Consider the following 23309-nt stretch of genomic DNA (forward strand, 5'->3'; position numbering starts at 1 on the left):
TACTCCAGAAGCATAGAATGACAAAACCTGTAGAGATAAAACACTTTATTTATTTAAAACAAAAGAATTTGTCTTTTTTAAAAGAATTTCTAGAAATCTCTATAGATCCCATTATAAGAAAACTATATCTCAACAAAAGCCAGAGCAATTATATTTGGTTGTGAAATTATATTGATATTTCCCTTACTTTTCTTGCCTGATTTTCTATTTTACTTATAACTTCTCTTGAGTCAGATTTTTCTTTTTCCTTTTTTTCTTCTTAAGAAAAAAATGTTTGCAGCTAAAATAAATACACTGACCAGGGAGTCTCAAACCAATTAACTGCCCTACTTAAGAAAAATCCAGCTTAGTTCTTGCAGCTGATACAGCAATGGAAATGATCTTATGATAAAACAAAATACGAATGGATTAGAGTGTATGACCACACATAACTATATTAATTTTTCGTGATTTCTTGTGAGAATAGAGCACAGCAAGATTATAGTTAATTAGACTAAAAGGTAGCGCAACCCAGTGGGTTATATATGCATTAACCAAATCAGATATTACTCTAAGTGTTCTCTAGACTGGTTTTAAAGCTAGGATTTTGGTTATGCGTCCGTGTGTATTCAATATCCACTATACGCCAGCAAACTGCGGTCTTCACACTTCATTATTGACAAGATAAAGTACCGTGTCCAGATATGTTGTAGCAGGTCTAAAGAAAAGGCACATATTAAGCCTAAACTTCAGCTTGGATTATCCAGTAAATGCAGCCAACAGCCCTCATTTACTAGGTAATTGTGACGTTCTCAACTTAGTCCTCTTAGGAGGAGGGCCCAATCAGTTTTATTTCTTCTTTCTAGAATTCTAAAGCCACAGACTTACAATTCTACATATATCTATCTGTGATTTTAACTATAGAAGACAATTTCTCTTTATATTTAGGTATGTTTTACAGATTCAGGTGAGGTTTTCATAAATCACATGAAACTTTTCTGACTCTCCACTGTGTCAGGTACAAAGGAGGCAAAGTGTTGAATTCAAGGTTCCCATTCTTCATCTAGCAAATTTTCGGGAGACACAGGACAGCTGGGTCCTCTCGCTAAACAGTGGCCTGATTCCGCCCTCACTTCCTGGGTAATGGCTGGCTACCGAAAGATATAGGAAAATCTTGGATGATCCAGTATCTTTGCACAGGGTTCAGAAATCTCAAAGACCATTGTTACGAGCACATATTCTTTTTCTTTTTTTCTTTTTTTTTAATATTTTATTTATTTATTTGACAGAGATCCCAAGTAGGCAGAGAGGGAGAGGGAGAGAGAGGAGGAAGCAGGCTCCCCACAGAGGAGAGAGCCCAACGCGGGGCTCGATCCCAGGACCCTGGGATCATGACCTGAGCTGAAAGCAGTGGCTTTAACCCACTGAGCCACCCAGGCATCCCGCACATGTTCTTTTTCTTGTTCTGACTGTTTTAAACCATTGATCTGAGACCCACACCCTTTACCAAGATCACACTAAAACTGGAGACCAGGTCTCCTGAACCTTTTTGAGAGCTGTGAGCATAAAAGGCCAGAGCAATTATATTTGGTTGTGAAATTATATTGATAAAGGACAGAGTCTCTTTATCAAATACGTTAATTAAATTTTAAATTGCTTACATTTCCAATCAGTTTAATCCAGGATATCTTCCTTTGGTGTGCAGACCATTCATTATCTTCATTTATGAAACTGTGTCACTTAAAGAACGATTGGAATCATGAGAGTTTATCCCAGGTAATTTCTTTCATGAAAGACCCATTTTCATGGATTTTAAAATCGGGCCTTGATTTTGCACCTTTCCAGGGTTTTGCACATTAAACATGTTAGGTAACATTTAATCCACAACATTGTATCACTGGCAGAGTGAAAGGCCCCTTCCCTCTCTGAAGAGTAGGAAATCTATGGAACGGCAGACATTGTGTTTCAGTCTAGTATAGAGCTAATACGTATAGTTGAAGTGGGAGCCATTTTTAGACCTAATGGATTCTTCACCTGTGTCATGCTTTCAGTGAAGTAACAGCTGCCCACGACCCTTCCAGAACTTTGTTTTATGCGTTTGCTTCAATTACAGTTAATTCTGAACTGTAATGAATAACTTGATGTTGATCACAAAGAAAACATGTGACCCTGCAACATAGGAATGCCACCTGAGGAGAACAATCACAGCTACGGCAGAATCTACCCTTGCGGTGTGTCAACCTCCTGAGAAAGCAGGAGTAGCTTCTTCCCTAGAATGTGGTCAATGAAAGTGTACATACTGCTTATTGCTAGGTTGGCAAACATGTTGAAACTATGTTTGGACTCAGTATCAGTTTGACGACTCTGAGGCTGTGGCTTTTGAGTATCTGACTTGGGCAGATCAAGGGCCATGTTTCTGACTTGGACAGATCAAGGGCCATACTGGTAATCTAGCTAACTATGATAGCTCCTCTCAGTGGCCAGTCGCCCTCTATGCCTTTCCCCCTACAGTCTGATAGAGTTGTCCCAGTACCATTCTTCTCAAAAATAAGTCAATGGCTTATAGTTATCAAAAGTTTTCTTCCAGTTTTGAACTTCCCTGTTTATCTAACATGGTGTCATACAGTTAGTAGATGGAAGCATATAATCTAGATGATCTCTCTGTTCAGTCTCCTAATTAAATGTTTTCCTTCTTTTCGTAATGACTGCTATCTTGCCACATGAGCATATTAAAACTGCTTCTGTGATTTCACTATTCCACCATATAAGATAAAAATCAGAAACCCTTGAGACACGGGATCCTCAGATGTCAAGCTGTGCATGTGAAAATAAGATGTTAGAGGCTGGTGTCCATATCCACAGACCCTCTTAAGACTATGTCTTTAGAAGAATTCAGGGAGTTGATTTTCTGACATGCATCCTCTCTGAGAAACACAACCTTTTTTTACACACCTCCAAGAGCTGCCCACGGATAGCTCAGTCTTCAAACAAGAAAGTCAGGTTGATTCTGCCCTGGAGCAAAAGTCTCTATGAACTTGACAAGCACATAGTAGATCTTAAGTTCAAAGGATGACCCTAAAGCAAATTCTCAGGAACCTATTCAAGAGGTATTGCCATTCTGTGTGTTACCGTATGAGAAGCCTGGATTCAATCAGCTACCACTTGGTTCAGAAGGCAACACAGCCCAGCCTCCGGCTTGTGCATTTGGAAGCGTGCATTGCCCCTCACTTTTCCACTGCAGTGCACCCAAGACCTCATGGCCGCCATGGAAGATTCTTTTGGGAATGCCCATTTGCGGGTCTCTCCAAACAGTTTTTTCTGCTGCAGATTTTATGTCTCCATTTTTGCCATAAAAAGCCCCAGTAAGGTTTGTAAATTCAAAGCGAATGCTGCGTGTAAGGCTGTGAGCATGTTTGTTTGAATCTCTGGATGAAATATCTTGTAGGAAAATAAAAATTTGCCATCAGCGTAGTTCCTATTCTGTCTTCCCTTCATAATGAAAACTAAAGTGTTTAAAGCCTTTTAAAGTAGTCTGGGAAGAAAGGAGATTACAGACACGTTAATGGCTCTTTAAAAAAAGTAGAGTAAACAACATATGTAATTATTTTGCAGGGAAGTGCTGCTAATTAAAACCGAAATCATTCTATTAGTATACACACCTGCTACTGCATAAACAGTCCATTTCTTACGAAAGAATTTAATTCCCACAGCTGAATTCCCAGTTAGTCACCTTAAGGAATGTCTGCTTTATTATTACTTTTGTTATTATTATTATTATTATTATTTTATTACTATTATTATTTTAGAGAGAGAAAGAAAGCATGAGTGGTGGAGAGGGGCAGAGGAGAGGGAAAGAGAGAATCCCAAGCACACTCTGCACACAATGCAGAGCCCAACGCAGGACTCAATGCAGGACTCAGTCTCAGAACCCCAAGGTCTTGACCCTGAGATCATGACCTGAGCCAAACTCAGATGCTCAACTGAATGAGCCATGAGGCACCCCAAGACATGTCCATTTGAAAATCCTGCTGTAGACGTACTTTGCCTATGTTGATTACTGATCTCTCTCAGAGTCATCAGTACAGGGCACCAAAGGAACATCATGCTTTTATCATGATAGTTGTCTCTGCAGTGTTACAGTCCTGGATGGGAGAAAAGAAAGAATCAGTCTCTCCTTAATATATCCAGAACTCAGTTATCTCTGCTCTCAGGTCACAGATTTTTCTTAAAAGCCTCAAAGCACAGACTTAGTATTTACGTCAACATAGGAGGAGAAGAAATCACTTAGTATTTACGTCAACATAGGAGGAGAAGAAATCACATGTGCCTTTCCTTTCCCGAAGCAATAGTCTGCTGGCATTGTATTTAGAAATATTTTAAAGATCACTGTGTTCTTGAAATCGTTACCATGTTAAATGAGTTTAAGTTCTCACCCTTGTCCAGTGCTGCATTTAAAACACTGAAGTAGGCTGTGGCTAAATGTTCATAGCGGCAATAGGACAACAAAGTAACGAGAGTGAAGACTTATAAAACATGTATTCTACACTGGTCACGATGCCAAGTACTCCAAGTACTTTAATTGAATGCATATGTGCTTTCTTATTTTTTGTTTGCTTTTTGACAATACCATCACATTCATTTTCAGTCATTCCTATAAATGTCAAAAACTCACAAGAACAGTTTTCAATTTATAGCCAATCCCTGGCATCTGTACTATTAATAATTTATTCTCTTTCATAATATATAACTAGAACATATATTGGATTTTTTATTATGTAGTAAACCACAAATAAAAAAAAATTACCCATAATTTCACTGCCCATATATCGCTTGGTCACTTCAACAATAATGCCATATTATGTGGTTGGAAAACCTGAACAGTATGAAAAGGTACAAAATAAAAATGAGAGCCTTTGTACCCAGTTCCTTAATGTTAAGTAATCAAATTTCTAGTGGTTCTTCCCAGATTTAAATATATATGTATAAATATAAAATGTATTTATATTTAATATATATTAAATATATTTTATACATAATCAATGTATATTCATATATAGTTTATATTAAATACTAAGTATATAGAGAAGGTTCTTTTCCTTAATCATATCTTTTCTAAAATCAGCAAACAAAAATATGTGTCATTCATGCCATGACTGCAGAGTATTATATCATTTTCTTGGAGTTATTTAGTTAAAGATTTGCTTACTGATGGCCACCTTGTTTGTCTCCGGGTTTCTTACTGTAAATGCGCTGTGATGGCCTGTGTGAATGACCACGAATTAGGTACCATCGTAATTGTCATTAAATGCTGGAAGAAAAGAAGGCACAGGACATTCAGGTAGCTTGCCTGGGAATGAAACTAGAAAGGTAGGCAGTCTGCATTTGGATCCCAGGCTCTTACTGCTTATGCATTTCTTGGGGGCAAAGGTGGCTCTGCTGGTAGCCTTAATGTCCAGCATTTCAAAATGAGCTCTGAGTTTCAGAAGTTCCAGAGCTTTTTCCTAAGTGTGTGTAATAAATATTAGTTTATGGTTCAATAAATGTCATATAGCTCTTATCTCTATGGAATAAAGAGAATGGATTCCTATAAGTTTATGCTGAAAGTTGAGACTCCAGAATCAAGACATCTTTGTAGTAGAGACATTAATTATGTTTTGGGAATCCAAATGTTGGTCTAGACTTGAGAATATAGAGTTGCATGGCTCTTTAAAGTAGGACAGGAGGAAGTAAACTTGTGAAAGAAAAGATCTAAGGAGGAGAGGGGCAAGCAGGGATCTGGAGTGTATGGAGAAATGTGAGCAGTGTGATATCCCTAATGGTGCACAGCATGACAGCAGAAAAGCCTTGTAGATGAGGGATGTCTCATCTTCATTTTATATCTTCTCCTTTGGCACTGTGCGTGCGCATAGGCCCGTGTGTGTGTGTGTGTGTGTGTGTGTGTGTGTGTGTGTGCGTGCGCGTGTGTGTGTGTAAGGTACCTGGGAAGGAGGCTGAATTCTATATGTGGGTTGGCAAAGAATAGAGAAATATAGACAGTTACAGGAAGGTTTAGTGGTGAAATGGGATTTCTGCCATAGGGGAAGTTGGTGTTTTCAGAAGGGATAATGAGATACCTCCTCCACCATGAGAACTTGAAGACATCTTATGGGCAGTATTAGATTTCCTGTAGAACCTGAGAAAGGTGAACTCTTGACTTTAATTACCTTAAGGCAGGTTGGCCTCTTCTGACGTTGGAATTATAAAATGACTTAAGAGGCAGTCTAAGGAAAAGAGAGCCATAAATAAAGAGACAGAAACACAGCCAAGTAGGCTGTGTTAAAGAGACAGAAATACAGCCAAGTAGGAGGGGCATTTGGAAGGAACAGGGCAGAGCAAAGAGGGCAGCTAAGCACTTCCTCCTTCATTTTCTTTCCTTTGTCAATATTTTTGATACAGTTTCAGAACTATACAAATTTGCAAAAACAGTACAAAAAAATTCCTAGATACTTTAGATCCAGATTCACCAAATGCTAGCATTTAATTACAGCTTTTTACTACAAAAGCTTAATCATCCCATTTTCTCTGTCAGTCATGATACCTATCATTTATGTATTGATACATATATCATTTATATATAGTAATACGTGTTTTTCCTGAACTATTGAGGAACGATCTGCAGATAGGATACTCCCTTGTCCCCCAAAACTTCCATGTGTATTTCCAAAAAAATGAGAAATGATTTTTCATAATCACAGTGCAATACATTTATCAAACCAGAAACTTAACAATGATGCAATACCATCATCTAATCCTGGGGATGGCAGACATACTTGGTTAAGGGTCAGACAGTAATTTTTTTAGACTCTGATCTTTTTTGCAACTACTCATCTAAGCTGTTGTATTTCAGAAGCAGCCAGGGAAAATATGTAAATAAAAGCACATGGCTATGTTCAATATAAATTCATTTTTAAAAACAGGTGATAGGATGGCTTGGCTCGTGGGTCATAATCTTCTGATCTCTGATCTAACACACAGATCTTACTCACATCTTCCTTATTGTCCACGGAATGTCACTTATAGGAAAAAAAAGTAATTTTACTCTTGTGAGTCCCAGACCTGAAGCCAGTCATTTCTTTAAAGGAGACTTTGTTCCTTTAGGAAAGAATGGCATTTAGAAGCCAAAATATGTGAGCAGTATGACCATTGCTGCTTGGTTTTTAATGCTCCTAGTTCCTCTGAATGGGCAGAGTAGGAAATAGAGCACATGTACAACACGCACCCACATATTTAGATACATATCCCCACACATCTGTCTCTGTATGTGTCTGTCTTCTATCTATCATCTATCTTCCTGTGCGTTCACACTGACATCTTTAATTCCAATCCAACATGGCAAGATGTATCTGTAACACTCTGATAGGAGAAACGGGGCTCTCATTATCCATGACTATTTACTTATTTGCTCGATCCGGAGACATAAAAAACTAATTTTAGCTTCACTATACACATTTGAGGAAAAAAAAAAAAGAACTAAACCTTGAAGCCTAATATTTGATTAAAGTTAATTTTGTCTTTAGCCTGAGGGGATTAGTCCAAACACCGCCTTAAAGTTACCTGGGTTAGATCTTGCCTCACACTCCCTCTTTGGTATGTTTATATTCGTTTGTTTCCATTAATACAGTTTTGAATTTCCTCCTATATTTGTTGACTTGATTTATTTAATTTTACAGTACCAGAAACATTGTCATGATTTCAAAAGTTAGTGTGGTACCATAAAGAATCGAGAAGGCATCCAACTCCTTCCATTCTTTCCACCATTTTTTTTACTCCTGCCTGGGAACCGAGCGTTGCGTTATTCTTTCTCCATTTCTTGTGCTCAAATAAGCAGGCATTTGCATATTTATTTTATTTTTTATTTTCACAATAAAGGTGGAACAATATGGTGATTCATCATATTTTGCTTTCTGCATTTAGCAATATCACATGGAAATCATTCCACATAAGTTCACAGAGGTCCATATCATTCTTCTTTACAGCAGCCTAGACCTCTAATTTTGGATGTGTCAATTTACTTTCCAGGTGTGAGCCACTGAGATTGTTTCTGATGTTTTGCAGTTACAACAAAGGCTCAAATGAAAAGCTTTCCGCACATGCATTTCTGTAGGGTCAGAGGTGTGACTTTACATCCCTACAAGTCAGATTACAGGGTCAAAAGAGAAACATACTGCATTTTCTGTTCTTTTATCTTTCTAGACAGAGATTTTGCTTTTCGCGTTCAGCGGATGTGGTGGCAAATCCTCTTCTACTTAATCTGCAATGTTGGGCGTATAGTAAGACCATAGTACATACTTGCTAAATGAATAAAATTCTTCCAGGTATGAAATGTATTGAGGGGTGAATCTAACCTGCCTTAAAATCCTGGCAAGGAGACGTGGATTATAGGGGAAGCTCTGAAGGAAAAGTAAGATGTGGGCCTCACAGAAACATGCCAAAGGAGACAAAGCTCAGAGCTAGTCTGGACTCGGCTACCGATCGCAATTAAACCAGCTCCGGGCGGGAATGGGAAACATGGGATGGACATCATCATTTTCAGTCCTGTCAGTAGTGCCCACATGAACAACACTGGTAGCAGTGTTTTTCAGATACAAGATGCCCAACACAAAATCAGCTACTGAATTTAAATCCTTTGCAGAAATTGAACCTGGGCTTCAGAGAACACAACAGCAGCTTATGTAAATTTCTGCCAATTAAATTGGCAAAAAATATATGAAAGTTGTAGAGTCCCAGTGGATGGATTTTGTGCCTTTTTTTTCCTAAAGAAAATAATTAAAGTGGTAGGAAAATCAGTCTCCAAAGTATGAGAGTCTTTTACCTTTTCACCCAAAGAAATGGACAGAATCGTAATGCTCACGCGGGCTCTCATGGAACAGAGGTGCATCAATTTAACACAAGCCTGTACCAGCTTAAAAAAAAAAATCTATTACATGTCTCTCCCTTTCATTATTTTTCACTGCTTAGTTCAGATTCAGAAAAATGTGAATAATGCATGAGCTCAAATTCTCTCCCCATTATGGTGAGTAACTCCACAGTGAAGCTTCTGATTTCCGCAACCACAGATTGCTAAAGAACCTCTCCCAGACCTTGCAGCACGTCTCTGTAATAAGATATCTGTCCCTTTTCAAGGTCAAGGTCTGTGTTGTGAAATCCTGTTTTATTTTCTAACACTTAAATTTATTAAAATGCTCTTCTGTTAATTCTATGATTTCCCTTGACAATCTTTTTCATGATAACACATCGTGAGTGCTATTGGTTGCCCTACATTTTACGCTTAGGAGAATTTATTAGGTACTCACGTGCAATCTGATTTAATTGCCCAGTTTTATGAATCCCCTTAAAGCCCCTGACATACTATTAACACCTGCATTTTGCCAATAGAGAAGTCGAGGCTCAAAGATGTTCAGGAGCTGCCTTGTCATGACAAATCCAAGTAGGTCACGGAAACTGGAGTTTCAGTGTGACAGCAGTGGCCATGTTCAACACGCACGTGAACTTGTCTCTCGCTGTCTTTGCCGCATGATGATGCTGTTGGACTCACAGAGATCGTCTAACCAAGCCAGACTGTGAGGAGGACATGTGGGCATCACTCTTCCTATCATCCTTGCGGAAATTAACTAACAGCCGCCCGCAGGAGTAGAAGTGGCATCCTCTGCTTACTGTTCATCATTAGAAGTCCAGATTTAGAACATTCCCCAATACACATTTTCCTGTAGAGCCCACTTTCAAAGTAGTCCCCGTTTTGTAGAAGTGTGCCTTTCCTAAGTTCCTAGTACACACCAGGCCCTGTGCTCACTGTGCATTCTATGTGATTCCTGCCATTTCTCTCGGATTGATCTCCAGCTCTGGTAGGTCTGGAAGCCGCCTGTTGGATGGCAACACTCGGATGCCCAGCTGTCCCTTTTAACTGTGTGCGTCCCTCCTTCCTGACCGCCTGCTTCCCTCCACTTGCCTGCATCTCGGACACGAGCACCAGTCATGGCCTTACTGCTCGTCCAGGACCCTGGGGGTCAGACTGGGTGGAGTATGTATGTTCCCTGGTCTCCTACATCCGATTTATCATTAAGTCCTGTGGATCCAAACCTCCCAAGTAGATCTTCAATCCAACGGCTTCTCTCCGTCTTTGTTACCGTCATCCTAATTCAGATCCAGGTAGTCCTTACCTCATCTCCTGCTTCCACGCCTCCAGGCTGGACTCCTTCCTCTCAGGGCGGCAGCTGTTGTCTTCTGAAAACACGCATCAGATCATTCTCCCTCGTGCTTGAACATCTTCCTACTTTTCCTAAGTGGAATCCCACGGTCTTTATCAGAACCCTGCCAGATTCTTCACTCCTGTCTCCCTTGCTTGTCTCCCTTTACTTGTAACATCCATCTTTTAGTTCCTTGACTATTCTAAGGTTTTTCTTGGCACGGGGACTTTTTATTTGCTGTTCTTTCAACTTGGAGCACTCTTCCTCCAAGCTTTTCACCCAGAACATTCTCTTAGTCATTTGAATGGGAGTTCCATGATGCCTCCCTCTCACACTCTATCATATCACAGTGCATTTGATATATGTACAGTAGAAGCCACCTTCTATATATTTCTCATTAATTTGTTTATTGGCTATCGCCATAAACCAGGATGCAAGCTGAAGAGAAAAGGGTCTGCCTACCACATCTAGCTAGTAATAAATAACGCTTCAAAGAAGGAGAGAATGGAAGCTCACAATACCTCTATGAGACACAAATTATTGTAACCTCACTTTGGGGGCCAAGGAAATCAAAGTGCAGAACATTACAGGAAATTTCTGAGGGTCATAATTCTAGTAAATGACACTGCCGTGATTTAGACACAAGTCTGCTGACTCTGGAGTCCAATCACTAATCATTTTAATCATATGTTCTGCTTAAAATTATTCTGCTTCTAAAATAAAGGACACTGAGCTGGTATTTTTCAGACACCGTTACCCTAGGCTTGCACTTGACCTTTAAATCAGTTCGGGAGGTAAGGACATTATATCAACGTAGATTTGGAAGCCCTGGGGATTCAAGCCCGTTACTTGGAGCATCAGCTAGAGCCTCGGGTGAGCCTGTGGTGTCACCACCTCTCCTCCAGTTGTGTAGAAAGTTCTGGAATAGCCAATTTATTTCCCAGGTCATTACTAATCCAGGCAGCCTGGGCCTGCAGGTACCTCTGATAGATCTACTTGTCACGATAATGAGTCGCTTTCTTACAGTAGCACAGATTAGGGGGAAAGTGTTTTTCCACTAAATCATCAGGGAAACGATTTTCTGAAGATATACAATATATCATTTCAGTTTATAATAAATCTTATAACACCATGAAATACCATAGAATTTGCCTAGCCATAGAGCTGCATTTCTCCCTACACCTACCAAAGTTAGAATAATTGGTCAACAGGAGCTTCACACAGAGTTTCAGCTAAAATGGCTGCAACTTCCAGGATCATCAAGGAATTTTTATAACAACTCAAGGGAAATAATTTTTCTTCTGCAAGACACCTATTTGATTAATTTTCCCATATATATCTTTAGGTATTTATTGGGTAGTTTTCATAGAAATTTTGAGAAGTTGCTACCTATTTATCTATCAATAGATATGTTAATAAAAGAAAATGAATAAAAAGTGTTACTGAAAGTTTCCATTTCTGGGACGCCTGGGTGGCTCAGTTGGTTGAGCATCTGCCTTCGGCTCAGGTCATGATCCCAGGGTCCTGCGATCAAGTCCCACATTGGGCTCTTTGCTAGGTAGGGAGCCTGCTTCTCCTTTTGCCCACTGCTCCTTTTGCCTGCTGCTCCCCCTACTTGTCCTCTGTCTCTTCTCTCTGACAAGTAAATAAATAAAATAAAGTAATTTTTTTAAAGTTTCCATTTCTACTAATTTCCACTATTTCCCAAAAGATGCATTCATGGCAGCTCAGGAGTCTTGGATTTCTTTTCTTTTAATATTTTATTTATTTATTTGACAGACATAGATCATATGTAGGCAGGGAAAGGGGAGCAGTCTCCCCGCTGAGCAGAGAGCCCGACGTGGGGCTTAATCCCTGGATCCTGGGATCCTGACCTGAGCTGAAGGCAGAGGCTTTAACCCACTGAACTACCCAGGTGCCCCAGGCATCTTGGATTTATTCTCTATTCAGCTGGTACATAGGTTCCTAATCTTAAAAATGTAATGACTACAATAGAAGTCAGACCCCTATGTTATAAAGTGGTGGATAAGAACATGCCTCTCCTTCAATGCAGTAGGCATTCTGTGTTCTTTTACTGGTTGTGGTAGTGACTCTCCTGAATGGCAAATTTTTCTCACTGCTGGGGCCCCTTTCATGAACGTACCTTCCTGAAATTTATGTACAACATACTGTAGTGGATTACCATGGCCTACTTACCTCTCTCGGTCTCCCACGAGATGGTTGGTGTCCACAGCAGAGATGCATCTTGGCATCATTTAAGTCACTTGGCTTCCCTTTGACTATCTGGCACCACCTCGGTTATCATCAGCCAGTGAAAGAGTGAATAGTTTCTCACCTCTTCCAATTCTGACAAATACACATTTGGCAAACAACAACCGTTAATGGATTCAAGTTTTAAGTAACCAAGTGGAAAGGCTTGTTGTTTAAAATGAACAGGGCAGACACGAGCTCGCAGATAGAGTCTTACATCACAGGGTCCTTTTGTTGCCCCTATGCTAGCTGGTGTTTCATGATTGTCTCCTACTGCCTGTCTTCAGACCGCCAAGAAGAAATTTATCTCCATATGTTAAAGACCGAGTTTAAGACCCAAGGGAACCAGTGAGGCAGTGGGATTCTGGTTCTAACTCTAGTCCTATTCCTGTCTTACCCAATAAAAGAGAGTCTCAGGTCAGATATTTGTAGACCAAGGTATTTTCTCACCATTAAACGTAGTGCTCCCTGGAATATAATTTTTGAAATGAGCAAACTTGCATGATTATTTCATTAAATCAGCCAGAACTAGAAAAGTGTGATATCAAAATAATTATAACATTTGGCTTTTTAAAGTCTTCCTTCAAATATCAAATCCAGAAGATCTGGCTATGCTGAATGAAAGTGAGCAGGAGACACAATGAGGTCCCTCCATTTCACAAGGGAGCTAATTTATAGAAAACTGAAGGTGAAATGTTATGACTCTGAGCTGTTTCATGATCACATGGGTAGCAGAAAGAACTGCTTACCTATGTAGCTAAAAAAAAGTTACAGCAGTAAAACGACTTAGTTACAAGAGGACTCCTGACAATTTCTCTTTTCCTTTTGCACACCTAAGAAAGCAAATAGCAATTTATGCATTGAAATGGGTTTAAGATATTACTTTGCTTTAAGAAAAGACACATTTTTAAGATGTGTGTGTAGGAGGGTGATGTTGAAAACCGACGTGTTTTATGCCTGGGGGATGGGCATCTGTCTCTGGCTGGTAAGTCTAAGAAGCACCTAAAGAGAGTGGCTAGAGCTCCTTCCCAAGCTCAGGTCCTGGCGAGCTTCATCGCTCCTTTGCAGGTGTCCTGTTCCTGGGCAGGTGAACAATATATATGTAAAATGCTTCCCTCCCTCACTGGCATCCCGTTGTTGAAGGTGCCACAGATAATTAATGGAGATATTAAGCAACTGGCATTCTGCCTGCTGCTGACCTGGCAGGAAGTTTCTGGGAGGGAGTCATCACCTTCCTACTAGCTTCCTTCTCCAACAGTCACGCCGACAGGGCTGAGCTTTATTTAATACAGCCCAATTCTCTTTTCAATTTCCTTGGTTAAGATTTTGTGCATATGAACCCATAACAAAGGGAGGTCTCTCATTTTGCCCCATATTTAGATGAAGACACCACAGTACTGAAAGGTCAAGTACTGGCAGAACCATAATTCAAGCTCTAGCCCCAGCGTCTGTATTTAAAACCCTGCCCTATGTCACATGGACTTGTAGATGGTCATAAATTTCAGGAGAGAAAGTTCATGCTGAGTTAGTCATTGGTTTTGGGAGGTCTGATGCTAACAAAACTCTGTAAGGATATGTAGGAAAATCCAGAGTTCTTCCCTCTTACCCTGCATTTATTCAAATCAAATGAAGGAGCCAAATAAATAAACTGCAAGCCATCAGATGAATAAAACTATAGCAGAATGAACTCTCCACGCTTTTTGTTAAACTGGATTCCTCTATGTACATAACATCATCTGCAGCCCATAAGGACTTAATCTACCTTCTGAGTGTAGGTTTCTGCTTTGGGCAGAGCAGAGCTGTGAATTGAATCAATACCTAGAAGAATTGGGAAGTGATGTTAGTGGAGAAAATGTCTCTGTCGAGCGGTGTCCAAAATGGAGGCGGTGTTTGAGGACACCTCAGCGACATCCAACGCAGCCCCAAGAGTGACATGGTAAAGCCTCTCTGGCTCTGAGAATAATTTCCCTTTGTTTACTTTTCTAGTCCTGCAAGGCACAAAGGTATTGTCACTTTAAATACAGTTACATGAATTTACTTTAAGCATTTCTCTCGAGACTTATTTAAATGTCTTTTCTTTTTTCTTTATTCAATGCCTTTGCCTATTGGTAGCAGTATCATTGTGTTGTATATTTGAATAAGTTTTGTTTGAGCTGATTAACACCCCCCCCTTATACCATACCCCCACACATGCGCACGCACAAACACACAGAGGCTTTCCTTGTTTAAGCCTCTAATTTTTCCCATAAGCATATTCACAGCTTTTATATGTGTTGAAATTAATGACTTTTGAAAACCCTCATCTTGGGCAGTATCTTTTTCTGTAATTAGTTTTCTCTTTTACTGCTTTAGTTTATCCATCCATAACTCTTCTATTTTAGGTCAAATAAAACTAGCAATTAGGTCCAGAACTAGGCGGTTTATGTTACTATAAATATTTTTCTTGTTCCGAATCTGCACTATTTCATTTCTTAGCTTTATCGCTGTAGGGTGGATTGGTGGGTTGCTCTCATTAACCTGTGAACCTCTAGGGCAAGGAAGGCGCTATGTCTATCTCAGAACAGTGGCAATGGAAAGATGTTTCTGACAGATTTCATGTGAGTTTCAAAGGACCACAATAGGCAAGTTCTAACATCAGAATATCACATGATCATCTAATAAATAAAGAATTCTGAAGTGCCACCGCAGGACGGGGTCAGTATGTAACCAGGTCCTAACTTAGTTTGAAGATGTGGAAATCCACACTTGGTGTTCTCACTCTCTAGGCTCAACATATACCAGCCTGCAGCCCCTCCGTCCCTCCATGCCTACCCATACCACACACATAGGTGTCCCTTCTCACGGCCCCACTTGCCTACCACCACCTCCACTTGGTAGATGGTGTTAAAAGACAAGTGAGTGAGAAAGAGCGCTGTCTAGTTTTGAACACTACATCAAAAACTAATGATGTACTACTATATGTTGGCTTCTTGAACGTAATAAATCAATAAATTAAATAAATAAATAAGACAAACACAAACTGTACCCAGTTGTACTCCACAGGTTTTGGAATTAGACTACTTGGCTCTGATTAACTTGTGACCAGAATATTCCTCGGTCTCTGTCTTCTCTTTTTCAAAATGGGGATAATGAGGTTATCTAATTAACAGTAGGTCTGTGATGATTCAGATACTGAATCTGAGAAGCCTTGTTGCACCATCAGGTAGGAAGTATGAACTCAGTAGACTTTGTGCATGGCTTTCTATTTTTCTCTTCCAAATAATGTAATTATATGTGTTCAAGTATGGTTTTGATTTCTTGTACTTTGTCACACACTTGTAGTCATAACTCATTACTGGAAAAAAGCAACTCATTACTGGAATGACACAGTCACAGATGGCATCAGAGAATTTCTGGTTTAGACAGCTTTATGCCTTGCAAAAGGCGTATGCACATAATAACAGGACATTTTATTTAAAACAATATATCCTTAATTTAAAAAAAAAATATATCACTTCTTGGCCTTTAGGCTAAGATCAAGTGTGAAAAAAAAAGTAGCGAGGCTATTTGGAACTGAACTTGAAGAAAAATGTGATTTACCAGAAGAGTCAAGGGTCCCGTTTTAGGGTCTGTCACTAACTAGCTGTGTGCTTGTGGGTTCTTCGTTAGTAATATGAAATTGTTTTGCTAGATGTACACCAGCTTAAGTGAACTGGTGGGGACCTGGCAGTTTCTATTATCAAGTCAGAATAAAGAATTAAAAAAAAAAGTTCAGGTCAGAAGGAATCTTACCTTATCTAGTCCAAAGATAGAAAACCAGAATGCTTATAGAGCATACAGGTAATTAAAAGGAAGAAACGGTAACAATAGCCCAAGTAAGATGAAAAATGGCAATTAGTACTAATGTTGGGAATGTAAGAGAAAGCACGTTCATCTGTGGTTACATGGAGACAGGAAAATCTGTCTAAAGGAGCCAGTAACTTCCTGCCTCTTATTTATTATTGCCACAAATAATACAGTCCAATTTTCACAGATTTTCTCATATTCAGGGACCAAGAGATATACTAAGAGATGTAGGAAATTAAGCTTTTCATGCAAAATATTCTAAATTTCATATGGAGACAAATGTGTTTCCTTCTTTTTTTTTTTTTTTAAAGATTTTTTATTTATTGATTTGAGAAAGAGAGAGAGAAAGAGAGAGAAACAGTGCACCGGCAGAGGAAGGGACAGAGGGAGAGGCAGACTCCGCTGAGCAGAGAGCCCGAAGTGGGACTCAATTGTAGGACCTGAGGTCATGACCTGAGCTGAAGGCAGTTGCTTAACTGGCTAAGCCACCCAGGTGTCACCTGTTCAAGTACAGTTTTTCATTCGATGCTTGGATTTGGCCACAGCACCCCAAGGAGTAATGGGTAAGTTTATGCCTGAACAACCATACAAATGACGTGCTCCTTACTACCTTGGTCATCTGTTCCTACGTCTGGGCAGTTCGGATAGGAGGTTATTTTATTGTATGTGTTTTGTTAAAATACAGTCCCAATAACACATATGTATTTATTTTGTTTCTTGTTCTTAAGCCCTAGTCTGCTTATATTTTCTTCTATTACAGAAAATTATCCCATTTCTGCCCCCCCACAATAATGCCAGAATTTTTTCTTATTTTAATGATTTCACATAAATGTAAGGTTTCTTTGCCTTTTTGGTTGAAACTGCTGAGTTGACAGACTCTATTTTATGAGTGTGCTAGCAGCTAAATATTAAGGTCTAGGTGAGACCCATGAGCACAGAGCTGGAGGGCTAGCTCATTACCCCAGCATGGTACCACATAAAATCCTCTTTGTTTCTGGAAGGACTCTCTGAGTCAAATTAATTATTGCAACTATTAATTATGCACTCTATTGTCCTCTTCATTCCTGGGTTTTCTTTATGGCTTTTGCCACACTCGACCCAACAATGAGATATCTTCAGGTTCCTACGCTCAATAGAATTTGCCAGTGCTTAGCTTCAAACAATACAATATTTCCCGAAAGTTCAAAAGTTGTTTTGCCATTGTTTATTTTTTTTGTAATGATTTATGCACTTCATGAGTGGTTTTGGTCATAGTTTTGGATGACAACCTATAATATTATTTTTAAAATTAGAGACATTTGGGGGCACCTGGGTGGCTCAGTTAAGCAGCTAACTCTTGATTTTAACCCAGGTCATGATCTCGGGGTCATGAGATCCAGCCCCCTCTTCGGCTCCACGCTCAACAGGAAGTCTATTTGAGACTCTCTCTTTCTCCCTCTCCTTTTGCTCCTCCCTACCCCCCCCCCACTCTCTCTCTCTCTCAAGTAAATGAATCTTAAAAAAAAAAAAAAAGAAGACATTTTTACAAAATCATTTGTAATTTCCCTTTAAAAATCAAAATGATTTCAACTAGAAGGACTACAGTGACCAAGTTTTGTTCCTTTGCTAATTTAGCTCATTAGGAGTTTGGTGAAACTCCCCTTATCTTAACAAGGAGCATAGAGCTTGTGAGATCTCAACTACAGTATCACGGGTATTACTGAAGTGTGTCAAAGTTCTGTTCTCTTCCTGCTCTAAATCAAGGCCAGTCTATGTTTGAGAAAAGGGCTTGCTGACCAGCTTGAAAACAGGCGATTATATCATTGTCTAGACTCCATACTAGTCCCTTCCCAATGGCTTTTAGTTGATTCTAATTATGTTATTTTTCTTCCTCGGGCTCTCTAATTCTTCCACTCAGAGAGCAATCTATGAGTCTGCGAGAACAGTTCTAGGCTCCATTTTTGGATTTACTAATAAGTCGTCGTGTAAGAGGCTGTCACCCTGCCACGGACACACGGATCCGTGTTAATGGTAAGGTGGTGAGGTAATGGTACCCTGAGTGAGTCATGCAATGGGGCACGTTGAGTCCACGGCCATGCATCATCTCCGTCTTCCTGCATCTCTGTACTTGGGGGGCCTCCTGAGTCATTCATGGCCGCAGTTTTAGCCACAACTTCGAGAGCTGTTTATTACTAACTTCACATAGGAAAGTTTTCCTCTTGTGTCTCTAAGGTAAATATGTGCTATGCTGACTGTTCGTGTGAGTAAATTTTCACAGTTTTACAGAAATCCTATTATGGGGGCGGGGGGCAGTGAGAGACAGACCCGGATTCGAAGCCCCCTTCCCCAGTGGCTTAGCTGCCCGAGTTTGTAAAAGAACAAGAAGGAGTGATAAACATTCCCATACAGTCCCCAAAAGGAAAAAGTTCCTGCTGGCAGTGCTCTTTTTTGGTGGAAAACACAAAAGGTCAGTGGATCGGTACCTGAATGCTCTGTCTACTCCTTCTTTGACTTGCATTTGAACTGGTCCTGAAACCGGCTCCTTGGGACTTCCATATCTCTGAATCGCTTAGGGTCCAACCATCTCCCCCTGCTGTCTTCCCACACCTGTCCTGTTTCTTTTCCCAACAAACCTTTCAGGAGGAAGTTGCAATACTTTCGCTAACGGGCTTTATTCAGATATTGGGGCGCACCTGGGAGATGCTGGCCCAGGGGCAGACACTTCCATTTAGAGGAATGACTTCTGGGGATGTGAGGGACAGTGTGGTGACCATGGGTAGGAATACTGCATTGTGTACTTGAAAGCTGCTGACAGAGATCTGCGGCACTCTCATCACACATAAAAAAAGTGATTCTTCAATCTTCTCTACTAAGATATTTTTGTTTATTTATATCTGAAGGTTTCAACTTCGCCAGAATTATCATTTCCGGTATTTACCATTGTTCTAAATTCCCAGACCATTGGCTCTTTTTCTAAAGCTCACCTCCGTTCTCTTATTCTTGTTTTGATTTATCCTGAGCCAAAGTTCTTCTCTATTCTCCTGAATAGAATAAAACATGCTTTAAACTCTGTGGGATTCTTTCTTTCCTCTACAACCCTAGTATTACAATGGAGACTGATTTGTTTAGCCATAGGCAGAATGTCCCAGCAAGCCTCCACAAGGGAGGCCACAGGCGCAGCTCCCCTCAGGCCACAGGTATACCCCCCTCCTCACCTGCATATGCACAGTTGGAAATCTGCAGGTGTCCTCCCCCAACAGGCTGCAGGTGCACTCCCAGCTCTGTCAAGCCTTCACACTTGACAGAGGACCAGGTTCTGGCTTCTCTGTCCTGTTCCGTTGCTGGTCATGGTTGTCAGTCCCTGCTCCTGGCCCAACGGACATGTGCTTCCTGTGGACTGGTGCCCCTGCCCTGTGGCCCACAAGGGTTCTATGGAACCAGAGTCCCTCTTGTGAGCCTCTGCAAACTAGGCTTTTTTTTTTTTTTAAGATTTTATTTATTTATTTGAGATGACTTTTAAATGCCTCTAACTGGCAGCATTCATGCTTGAAAAACTGAAGGAAATTTAATGTGCCAAGGCTTTGTGTTAGTTTCCTGTTGCAACATTTGTAACAACATTTCTCAACAAAAGCCCTAGAAAACTGCACAGGCTGAGCATATCACAGACTGTCTTCCCCCGGAGGGATGGTAAGGGTTACCCGGGCAGGTATTCAGGGGCCCACTGAGAAATCAAGGACTCAGCCAGGTGTTCCATTTCACCTGAGGTTTGCAGTCCATCCCAGGATCACTGTTGTTATCCGGAATTTAGTTCTGTGGTGTTTATCCCTGAGATTGCTGCCCTCTGGCTCCCTTGCTGACCACAGGCCCCCGCCTTAGCGCTGAGGTGCTTCCACCCCTCCCCAACAACAGCGTACTTTGCTCCTTCCTTCACAGAAGAATCTCCCATGCTTTGAGTTTCTTTCTTTTTTTCATGACTCATCTACCTGGGCTGGGCCAGGCCTACCTGCAGATCTCCCTTCTGATTAACTCTGAGTCCGCTGATTGGGAATAGTATGTATGCCTCGCAGAATTGCATCTGCTATATAGAGTCCTGGGAGCAACGTCACCTCATATTCCCAAGCCCTGCTCACGCTCAGGGAGGGGTTATTCCTAGCATGGACACCTGGGGCTGGAAATCTCGGGGGACATCTTAAACTTGTGCTTACCACAGACATCCGACCCACAAGATCACTGTGAGGGTTAAACTATAAAGCATAGAAAGTACTTGATATTGTATCTGACTTATATCAGATGTTTAAATAGATTTTAACTCATGGCTTGATCATCAGCTGGTCATCATCATCCCTGACAGACTCCTCTGTACACTGTGGGAAAATAGAACCCAGCCCATTTTTCCAAATTCTGATCCCTCCTTCTAGCTTGTCGCTACATCCTGGGTCCTAGCCATCATAAGACTGCTCAGCAGATTACTGATTTATGAATTCTGTCGTTTAGGTCTTGGTGGCATCTGACCTGCTATCTTAAAAACAATAAGACTATCGATGCCTTCCAGATTTGAGCCAGGCCACATGTCTATTACAGCTTCTCACAGAACAATGGCCGACCAGCCAAACACACCTTGTGGCATGAATTACCACCCAGACAACTGAAGCGGAAATCCGGAGAAGAGATGAAACACGGCCCTGAAGGGAGGAATCTGAGGAGAGGAGAAGTCAGATGAGCTGGAATATGGAAGAAGCAGGCAGGCAAGAGGGGAAGAGGCTGGGGATCTGCCACCGATTGCTCTGAGAGCCTCCTCTGTTCGTTGGCAGCTTGATGGCTCCCTTGAATCGATTTTGCACAAAACTTCAGGCAAATTGAGATGATTTGTGTTCCTCCCTTCTCCTTGTAGTAATAAATGAAAAGTTTCTGGGTTTTGAGCAGGAAAAAAAAGTCGTTTCTCTCACTGTTGACACTAGGGCTGCGGTAGGTCTGGGCTGACCCCTTTAGGGGTCCTCTGCGGTGTTTTATTGATAAATTGTTACTTGCAAAACAACCGCCGTGATTTCCATGCTCCTCCAGTGACTGAAGTGATCTGGAGAGAGGCTTCCAGCGGCCATGTCCGTCCCACCTGTTGCAGGATATTTCCCTGCATGCTCCCAGGAACTTAGACTTTTCAGGGCTGGCAACATGAGGGACATGCTGAGCTGAAGCTTCTGAGTCTCCATTCCAAACAGCACAGCTACATTGTTTCCTTTGTGTTAAACTCCGAACAGGTGGTGTTTTCTGATCACTTACGTTCAGCTCATCTGCTGGGAGCAAGAGGGATCTGAGACAGGGCCTCTAGCTGGTGTGGCGAAATGATGATGAATAGAACAGGGCCGCAGTGCTCTGATCAGGGGAACATTGAATCTGGAATCCATGGCAACGCAAGTGCATGAGGTGGGGCTGAGGCCTGTCCTCTAGTGTGAAGAACTAATTCAGTGCAGTCCCAGCGATCCTTTGGCTTGGTCCTTGTTGCCATTGGGACATGATGAATGAAAGCAGAGGATCAGTAGGAGAAGTGGCGAGATGTTGCCTCTGGTGAACAGAACAAAGTCATTTCACAGCTATTGGAATTTGGGCTGAAACTGGGCTGAGTGCTTGTCCTCCAGGCTTTCAAAGCATCTCATTGTAACCACTAGCATGACCCTTAGTTCCTGGATGCTACTGTGTGTTAACTGCTTATCTCTATCATGACATCTTTGAAGCCCCTCTGACTCCCACTTTGTTTCTCAATTACCCTATCCTGTGCTTGAGGGCTGTAGGTAGAAACAGAATATGGCCAACACAAATACTCTTCCCTTTCACATTGGACTGAGAGCTTTCAGGGCGACCCAATCCTGGCACTGTACCATGCTCAGTTATACCAGTGATTTTTAATGTCTGGCTTTATGATGAGCGGGTCAATAAATTGTAGGATGCTCTATTGCAGCTCTAATTGTATGCACATTAAATTAATAAGGTAGAGCTGACCACCTGTCGTTGGAACAGCTTGCACAAATAACACTTCCCCTATTGTCTGGGGCTGGACTGACAAATACAAATAATTTCCTCTTTGAAAGTATAGCCTTTGTCCCCTCCAGGGCACTTATAAATACTTTAGGGACAAGCTTCCCCATTTTAGGGCTAGATTTGAAACTAGGTGCACCACTGTTTACAACTGGAATGGGACATTAGAGGAATTAGGTTTCAACTGGAAAGCCATTCAGGATGCACCAAGAGGGCAATTTTCAACACGGCAGTTTTCTGCAATAAAATTAATATTTACCAGCAACCTGTGGAGTGATGTCAGTCACAATAAAAACAGTTAACTGCGACCATGTTTTATTCATGGTGATTTCTGACTTGGCATCCACTTATCCGCTGAGTGCAAATTAACGGATGAGAGAGACTAGTAGACTCGGTGGGGAGGAAAACAAAGTCTTTCTCATAGCTGTGTGATCAGACTGAAGCACAAAGCACCCTATGTTTAGGACACATGTATTCTCTGGGCTTCTTAGCTGCCCTGCAAAACCAGATGTCTCATAATCTTGTGAACTTCATGCTCGATGATTTACTTGTGAGGTTCCTAGGAGAAGACATCGAGGAATGCCGGTGGAAAACACTTCAAGTTCTAACCTCAATCGTAATATCTAAAAAGAAGACCAAGGTAATGGCTATAATTCTCTACATGCAATGCTAAGTTATTTTAGAGGAGAAATCTTTTGGTTAGCCATGCACGTTCTCTGAGTTTTTAACATTGGGAAAAGACTCTTGGGTGAACAGGAGGATTTGAAAGAAAGCATTTCTATCAGTAACATGGAAGCTTATTTTGAGACTATAAATAGAAGAAAAGAGAACGAATACATGTGTACCATTCTGCATTGACAGATATAGCTCAGAGGCGGGGGGGGGGGGGCAGTGAGGGGGACCCGAAATTAGAGAGCCTCTAAGGTGGAATCAGGAAACTTTCTTAAAAACCAGATTATTTTTAAGGTTGTCCCAGGGCAGAAGCCCATGTTGGAGGAAGAAGAGAATCAAGAATAAAGAAAT

Source organism: Mustela nivalis (genome assembly GCF_964662115.1).
Source record: "Mustela nivalis genome assembly, chromosome: 2".
NCBI classification, from domain to species: Eukaryota; Metazoa; Chordata; class Mammalia; order Carnivora; family Mustelidae; genus Mustela; species Mustela nivalis.